The sequence below is a fragment of the Leptosomus discolor genome, chromosome 5, assembly GCF_034619465.1.
Source record: "Leptosomus discolor isolate bLepDis1 chromosome 5, bLepDis1.hap2, whole genome shotgun sequence".
Lineage (NCBI taxonomy): Eukaryota > Metazoa > Chordata > Aves > Leptosomiformes > Leptosomidae > Leptosomus > Leptosomus discolor.
In genome coordinates this window covers 35,614,279-35,623,916 of record NC_141395.1, presented here as the reverse complement: position 1 = coordinate 35,623,916, position 9,638 = coordinate 35,614,279, and positions in this window count along the sequence as shown.

The following is a 9,638-nucleotide window of genomic DNA, read 5'->3' as shown; positions in this document are numbered from 1 at the left end:
CCTTGCATGCATGCTTCTCATGTGAGTAAAGGAATTTAAAGGATTTTAAAAGGTCTATTTCTCTTTTGTAAATCAAAATTATGTGACCAAAAAGGAACTGTGGATTTTATCCTTGTGCTGAACATAGTGAATCCATTTTCTTGAGTCTGTAGGTTTAATTAAACTTTATTAAAACCTTTAATTAACTTTATTAAGCTACATAAGGACTTAGAGGTAGATTGTTGGTCAGGGAAATCTTTTCCCCAAAATTTGATAAAAGCAAAAAAGTTGATAAAAAGAAATATTTTAATGACAGCTTGAATATATTCACAGTAGCAATTATTTCTGTCAACCACACCTAAGTAAAATATGGTGTCTATTTTGTGAAAGACATAATTATCAAACAAAGCTATTATTTTCTGCTTCAACATTCAACAGTGCTTGGATACATTAATGGCTTGTACTGATTGAATATCATTTAATTCCAGCTTTTTTTGGTTTTTATAGAAAACTGGCAAATGGAGTAAATATGAAACACTTTTCTGGCAACTAAACCTTTTTATGAGTACATACGCATAAACATCCAAGAAGTTTCTCTTGATGGAATTCCTCCCTAAACATTACAGCCTTGTGGAAGAGGGTCAGGTCCTATGGAAAATGGGCAAGAATTTGAACCAATAAATCCCATAATTCGCCGCAATGCGTAGGAGGCCAGACCTGGTGATGAGAAAGACAAGTTACTTGGTGCCACCTGGGGTTGCTGGCACCAAATGCAACATCTCCTGATAAGCAGAAAATCCTCATCATCACCAGAACTCTGCATATATTGCAGCTACCAATAAAATTACTTCATTCACTGCAGACAGCCTTCTAGAAAACAATCTTATTGAAAGGTCAGGATATATAGAGATCCCTTTTAACAAAACATCCTGAAGCAGTGAATCCCATCTTTTTGTTTTCCATCTATGCTCATTTTTATGCTTTACGTAAATCACATTTTAACTGAATGCATAGAATTTGATAGATATAAAAATACTCTCTTTTAACTGTGTTTTACTAATAAACTGAATACTTCAACTTTATTCTTTAACATAAAACCAAAAAAAACCAAACCTGCCATCTGGAACATGATTATTATTGTTTATAAAATCTAAGTAGTTTAGTGCCATAAGAGCCAATTAGATTCTTCTTTAGTTTAAATCCTGTCCTAGAGCTGAGAGAAATCTTGACTACACACTAAAACCTCTAAATCAGAATCTCCTTTAGTTAACTTCAGTTATGTATATGGGATTTCAGTAGTGATGAAAAAAATCTATGTGTTCATGTTCCCTTCATGACAAAATCTGCATTTTTATCTCCTGCTTGTTGTTTTGTTAAAAGCACAACAAAATGTGAGTGACAAGCCACAAAGATGTAAAATGGATAATCCAGCTGTTCCTTCTATCACGTGATAGAGCAGGACATTGAGATTTGTTTGCTTTTGGTCATGAAAAATAACATTTCGTTAATCCTGTGCATTACTTGTGATTAAATCACACTGCAAAACCGTGATGCATACAAATACACTTACTGGCCTCCCTCCACACGCTTTTCCGCTCAGAGGAGAGACTAGAAGAATTACACACAAAGAATGCTAACTGGATCATCGAGGATACTTGTGGGACCTGCTCAAGCACTATGGTGAGAGAACAGGTCATTTTTTTCCTCCCCCATTTCAGACCAAATCCTGTCACAGATCGGTGATATGTAGCAGCAAAGTCCAAAAAACTTTAAGAGAGAAAGAGATATTATGAAAGATGAGTCTGTGGATCCATCTGTGGCCAGCGATGGCCCACCTTTCAGGAAATCTTCCATGGCTTATGTCTAGTCCAAATCTTTAAAAGAGAAGGGGATCTAGAAAGGCAAAGCTTTTATAGTTAGAATTACAAGCTGGCCCAAGGGAGTTTTCTTTCCTGGAATTGGTGACCATGGGATTGAGTGACTGCATCAGTAAGCAGATTGCTGAGTGCTGAATATGTAACAAATAATGTATGATAAAGTCATACATTTCCCCAGATAATCTGTACCAACCCAAATGAGTAATAGAGTAAGAAAAGAACAATATTTGGTACAGTTATAGGAAATTTGGCTTATTGCTACTTCTAACTTTCTGTTGTATGTGACAGAGTTTGCATTTTTTGGCTACAAAAATGAGGCTTGAATGTGCAATTCCCTTAAAGGTGTGCATTGGAAGCCCCATGCAGATGCTGGTTTTGGCCAGCATAAGAGAGGGAGCACAGACTAGCAGAGCTGTCCGTGCCCCAGTGCTAGACATCTGCTCCTGGTCCCCACAGAGATGGTCTGGATTGATTTACCATGTCACTTGATGGGGCACTTGAATTTTTTGGATTGCATGAGAGTTACTGCTAGTCTGAGGACATGTTTAAATTCCTTGTGTTTGTAGGTCCCCTGTTTAGTGGTTAGATGTCATACTTTCACCTATGAAACTTGTGCATGTTTTTCTGCTTGAAGTGATGCTTTAAGATGACATCTTTGGCCTCATGTATCGTCTCTGCCACCTCTGAGGTCCCATGGGATGGACTGATCACTGCATTGATCCTGAATTTGTTTTGTATGCTAGTTTTCCATCATGGCCACTGCATACCAAATTGCTGCCAGCAACATTCAACAACATTAAACTGTTCCAAATCCCATTCCAGAACCTCCCTGTTAAAGCAGTGTTTCATCTGAGGTCACGAACATCTTGTACAACAAAGCAGCTATTTGAAAAGGTAATCTGTTATTCATTTAGGTGATATTTTGCTCAAAGCCATGCATAGGACAGCTAAATTCTGCATGATCCTTGACTTTTTCAGAGCAGTTGTGTTTCTGTCATGTGTCTGACAGCCAAGATGGTGACTGTGGATCAGCACATGCTTATATAACTGAATAGGTCCTGAAGCTGGGAGTTTCTTGCTTTTTCCGAAACAAGATGGTCACTTGGAAGGCAGTTTCATTGTCCTGAATTTCTTGATTTAAATCAGTCAACAAAGCCTCACACAGGTAGGTGTTAATGCATCTGACAAATGGTTCTATGCCAGACTGCTGGGAGTGATGGCTAAGTTATCCACTGGACCCAGGGGCAGGAGCTATGGACAGACAGCAGAGAAGTGCTTGAGGTGGGAATCCTCTCTGTTCATCTGCAGAACACTAATTAGACATGATAGATAGTGAGGATTGTACCAGGTGCTGATTGTTCTTGGATTTTCTGTTTGCAACAGAAACATGCTGCCCAATGCTCCGTACCTCTAATGCAGCATCCTCTCAGCAGTGCTAGAGCTAAAACACAAGGCAGTTTCTGTTGGTGAACTCCTTGTCCCTAGAATATGATCATGGTCTGTGGGAGCACCCATCACAACTGCTTTTACCGACTACATTTAGCTATTTGCTTGCCTAATCAGATGAGCAAAATTGCTTCATTCCACTCCCTGGTGTAAGTCTGTGATAGTTTTATCAGTATTATGCTGTAATCTGTAACACTGTAATCTGCACAGAACGTATCTGCCTATTTCCAGAGCATGTGATGGGCCAAAACGTTACATTTTTATTTGCAGTTGGTTAGATGACTTTCGCATTTCCTGTCTAAATAGCGTTGCATTGCAATTTTAGTTTCTCCAGTTGCTAGTGAGCGCTAATTAAAATACAATTCTTTCCTAATAAGAGTGAGACAGTCAAATCCATTATCTAATGGTGCCAGGGGTACTATTTGTTGGGTGTTCTACACTAGTGTTAAATTTGCTAACTGTGTGCTCATTAAAGAATAGAGTTTCAGTCTATGAGCTGTGGATTACGAGGTCTGTTTGTCCCCTGTGAACTTTTCACAGTTAGGACAAGGACACTTGCTTTGTCCTTTGTTCTGCCACCACAGTAGAAAATTGTTGCACAAAGCTTCTTAGCAGTAGATACTTGGGTTCTCCAGTCTATAATTTCCTCTCAAAAATGATCAGATATCTTAGAGATCAGGGATTATCTCAGAGATCAATTATACCTATAAAAAAATTATCCTATGAATTTCTTTTAATCATGTTGTTAACTGTTTAAAGCAAAACAGAATTCGTAACACTTGGCTTACATTGTTTCTTCTCCTTCTGTTCTGTCATCTGAATTAAAGCTAGTCTTCATTTTTACCTTTTATGGACAATTTTATTTATCTCACACTTTGTGAGATAAATAATAATTCTTGGACAATCAGAACAGTTCATCAGATAAGCTTCTCTTTAGTCTTAACATCCCTGCATGTGCATCCAAGCCCTGGGGGTCTTTCTGGCTAGGACGAGCACCTCTGGGCTTGCCTTGAGCTGGGCTTCTGACAATATGGTAGCCCAACACATAGGAAGAGCAAAATTTGTTTCAGTGTGACTGTTCTTATTTACCTAATTGTCTAGCAAGCTTCACAGAAGCAGAGATTTGGCAAAGAAATGCTTAACTCTGCCTCATATGCTGAGATACATCTATATTTTGAATTAGAAAAACATGATCTGAATATAAATGCTGAAAGACATGAATCCTTTCCCTGTGTACCTATGTGACTCCCATAAACACTTATGACTAAGTAGTAATATGTAGTAGTATGAATGTAGCCAGGCAGCCAAAACACAATCTATCAAAACCATCCAAGAGGACAGGCAAGATAGATACGATCTGGGGTTTTGGGGTTGGTTGGTTTGGGGTTTTTTGATGCAAGATCATGCGCATAGCTTAAGTATCTTCACAGGCTATATATAGCACAGGAGCTTCCCTCATGAGGAAGTTTTACTTATGCCAACAAGGGAAAAAATACTTTTCAGTCTGGATTGCTTTTAGCAAGCAAATTACTCCTAAGAGACACAACTATTTAAGCCTCAAGAACCTCAGAGCTATCAGCTTTGACTGGTAGAGGTGTCAACCTATATCCATATGGGTTCAACACAGATAATCTGTATGAGAAGTTGCATACAGGAATTGCTGTAGGGGCATCGGAGCTATATTCTGAGGTGCTGCTAAGTGAGATCTCGGAGTATATGCTTTTGAGCAGGGAGAATCCTAATTCATGTAAGTGGTGAAGAAAAAGCTTGGGAGAGTATCCTTAGCTCAACGTTTTAAGACACAAGTGAAAGATTAAAGAATAAAAAGCGATCAAGCAGGCTTTTCACAGTAACTCAAAAGAGAACTACATGCTTAAAAAACTGAATAGTAATTGCCAAATGAATAAGTTACAATTTTAAGTGCAATATATATAGTACATAAAAAGTATTTCAGGTCTGGACATGTGCTGCTCTCCTTTTGTCAGCTTTACTGAAAATGCCTCTTTCTGCATATTAACCAGGCTGCCTCCATTAAGACACAATCAGGTAAAATTCCGTATGCACAAGGAATCCTTGCACAAACCTTTCAGTGAGAACTACCTCGGTTAATTACATAAAAACACACAAATACTTCATAAATCACTTCCCCTTCTGAATTAAGAAAAAAATCCTTGAAGACATACACTGTAAATTAATTTAATCTGGTAAAGTGGTCCATGACTGAAGTGCATTTCCCAGTACTCTTTAATAGTAAAGTCAAAGAGCATTTATTTTTTAGATGAATTAATGACTAACTCTGGGCATTCCGTGAATGATGTGGCACAAATTTTGTCATTCCTGGTACATGGTTTTTGAATTATGCATTGAAAGATCATGAATTCAAATATTCATGTTTTATTACCAATATGTCTTATTTTTTTCCCTGGTCCTTCATTTATTTCCCCATTCTAAAATTTCTTATAAAGGTTTTGAGTTATTCTGTGACTCTAACCTTTTTTTTCTGAAATGTATTTTCCACCAACTCTCTGTAGTCAAGAGCTGCAAGGTCCAGGACTTTAATTCTCTTATCTATTGCCTTATACATATATACAAACAAAGCTTGTTAACTAGCAGGAAAAGGGTCAGAAAAAATGAAAACATACTGCATACTTGTGTCTGCTTGGTTTCTTTCCTCCCTACAAAAAGAGAAATATGAGAGACTCATTCCACACATCTCTATTTGACTAAAAGGCAACCATTCCCTGATTAATATAATAAAACAGGCTTTCCCAGGGGACAAAGCATCAGGCTAACAAAATATAAATACAAAAGAAATGTGGGGAATGTGCAACTGGTGTCAGCACTATTCAACAGTTTCAGGTCTGTGTTATAGTATTTAAAACACTACAGTAGTATCTTTAGTTGCATACGTTTTTTAAAAGAGAAAATGCTCTCTGCACTCTAGTGTAAAAGTGCTGCTCATGAATTCTCGCTTGTCTTATACAATGTGTTGTGTACAAGCATGTCCAAGATAGACCAAACCCATCTGCCTATTAATGTTAGTCCTTGTGCATGCAGAGAAACTTAAAAAATAAAACAAAACAATTTTTCCATTATTACAGACATACAGAATGAGCTGATAGTATGAAAGGTTAATACAGTAATGTGGATGGCGTGAGTATACCATATGTACAGTAGATGGCCAAATGGAAGCACGAATAGATACTGAAAACCTGTGCACAAAAGAATAACTAATTACCTACTGGTACTGTAGAACTAGAGATTTGTTTCCTGGTTGAATGATAGTTCATCAAGTTCCAATGCCTTTCCAAAACACATTTACAGAACCAAATAACTGCTCATGATAATGAAGAAATACCATACCTAGTTGATAATATTATCATGCAATTAAGTGTTTATAAAAGCTGTGAGTGCATATAAGAAACGCCATTGCATATTTGACACCAAAAAATCATGCAAACAAGGAAGTATTTTTCTTTTTTCACTCATTTCCATGAAATTGCACATTGAACATATTTCGCTATTTGTAGGCAGCTACAACAAAAGGACTGGGTAATGTATCTTGACAGTTACAAGACTTATTGATAAAAAGAATGATAGCTAGTTCCTTCCAGCTGCTGTATCAACAAGTCAGCAGCACCATCTCCATTTCTGAGAGCAGAAGAAAGACCATCAGATGAAATAAGGTATAGCCATTACATGTGCCAAACAGAAGAATAACTAGAGTGTGGAAGTGGAAACCCTCCACATCCATGTCTGTGTCTATTTTCAACATTCAGATATCATATACATCCTTATGCTGCAATTTCTCAGACAGAAAATCTAGTGACATGAAATTTGCTTTATTTTGGAAAAACATATGTGAACTTTAGATAAAAAAAGTATTGTTTGGTGTTAGTTTATTATTTTTATCACTTATTTGCTAGTCTCATATTTACGAGACGGCACTAAATACTTATCTAACACATCAATTTACTGATGAAGTGTCCTTTAAAGGAGAAAAAAATATAATGCATGTCAATCTCAGAAGTCTGGACATATACCTACAGCTTGCATGTATTTGTCAGGGAGTAATGCAGATAATTATGGAGCACCTGCTTCCTAGAATATACTCTAGCATATGTCCAAGTTTTGGAAAACATAAGTCCTTCCTACGTATTACCAGGATTTTTATGAAAAGGACAGATTGAGTAGAGACAACTGGTTGAGGTGGAATTGGGAAAAAGGGAATGGCATCATGTTCCAGGAATATACTTTTAAAAATGGTACTCTGTTATCCTATTTTCTCTACTACTATTTCATGTGGGCTATGAATGAAAAAACAGTGCAACCTACACATATATGCCACGATTTGTAGATTAGTTTATGTAAATGTCATAGGTCTTTAAGATAGCATTAAAAAAAATCTAATACCATTTACAGAACAAGTGCTATAGACTTTATTAACTGATTTTTTGCGTTTATTGAAACAATGCATGACTGAAAAATCACATGCTATTTTGAAAGATGTTCAATCACAATAGCAATTTTATTAGTCCTTTTATAATTAATTGCAGTAGCTCGTTGAGTAAGAAAAAAGACATGCATTTGTTGGAAACTATCAATGATAGTCATAGGGCTGATAGTCATTGTCAGTTTGCTAAATTAAGTTTCTAACCATTTTGGTCTTTACTGTGCCTTCATGTTTCCCATGGTCTGATTACAGATTTACTTGTAACTTCATAAAGGCTGGCTTGGTTTTTTTTTTCTGTGCTATTTACACCTCATCTTTTGTTAATAATAACAAATCAGTGGAGGATGATCAGAGTATAAACAGCATCATCCCAGGAAAAGTGTCTTACATCCATCCACCCACACAGCAGGAGTGTCTGGATGGATTACACCCTCATGCATGGAGAGCCATAACGTGCTTCTACATTTCCAGTGAAGAGAGATCACATTATGATGTTCAACAGATCAAGCAACTTCTCTGTCAGCATGCATGGTTACCTTCTGCAGTCTGGAGTATCTCCCAGACCCAAGCAATACACTTGTCTTCTCTCCAACCTTAAAAAATCAGTTAGACTCTTTAAAGTGACAAGTGAGCATGAAGCACCACTATAGAGAATAAACTAATTCAAGCTAAGAAGGTGGAGTGCTATTAGAAAAATACTGGTTTGTGTTGAATAAGGCAGATCCTAACAGTATCATGAACGTCATTCTTCTTTCATTTTTCAAGAGTAAATAGGGTTGAAGCATCCTGGAAACCAGAAATCCCTCCAGGCACATTCAATTCCAACTCATCTTTATCTTATTAAATAACTAATATGATCCAACCATGTATATGAACACAAAAAGTGCTGAACACAAGCAAAATAATTCTTTTTACTGTGGATAGGACTTTGTTTTGGACGTAATGGTATCTTTCTCTGCAACAGTCTACAGAGGATGTGAACTCTGATAGCCCCTGTTTTCTGAAAAAAAGTGAAAACCACAGTTAATGTAAATATTCTGTTTTCATTTTGGGGCTGTGCTACCCAGGCACACCAGGTGACACTGCAATGGATACACTTATTTCTTTTCTATTTGAAAAAAAAAATTAACAGATTTTGATATGTAAGGTGTGCTTTGCCCACAAAACAGGAAAGTGAGGCAATGGAGTGCATAGGAGCCCAGTTTGGTTATTAAAATCCATATTGCTCTGCCTCCCAAGCCTTGCCGTGGTAATAGGGTTTAGCAGCTTCCACCTCAACCCAAATGAATGCTGAACATTATTTCAAAGTGCTCTGAGCAAAATAATCGTTGTGCGACAGACACCTATCCTGATCCTTAAATGCCTAGCATATTTGCTTTTGAGAGGGTTTTTCAGAGGTCTTCAGAGTCTTAGGATGCAGCTTCAGTGAGAATGCAGTGACCTGTGTGGTGGTTCCAGACAAGCAAATGAAGTGCGGGAGGACAAAGTACAGCTTTGTCCTCAGGCAGCCGAAAGGCAGAGTTCGGGCACAGCACTGCATGAACTAAGCTGTACTGCTTCTGATGTGAGCTGGGACAGCTACCATGCAATAGCATCAGATATGCTAGCTAAAATCCAAAGAAGCTGTGAGCCTCATGCTGGGCTTCAGGTGGGACACGTGGCTTGGCTTTATCTGTGCTGTGCAACTTTTGTGCACTTTTACGCTTGCTGCCGATCAGACTTCCTGTTGAGTCAAGGATGCTTTTAGCTTGAACTTCCCACTGCCAAGAATGAAAATGCAACAGATAGCTTCACTCAGATTAATTTGTTCTATGTCATATTCTTCCTTCATTGGAAAGGTTGTTTCGACATCTTGCTGATTTGTTGCATTTGCTTTCTCTTAC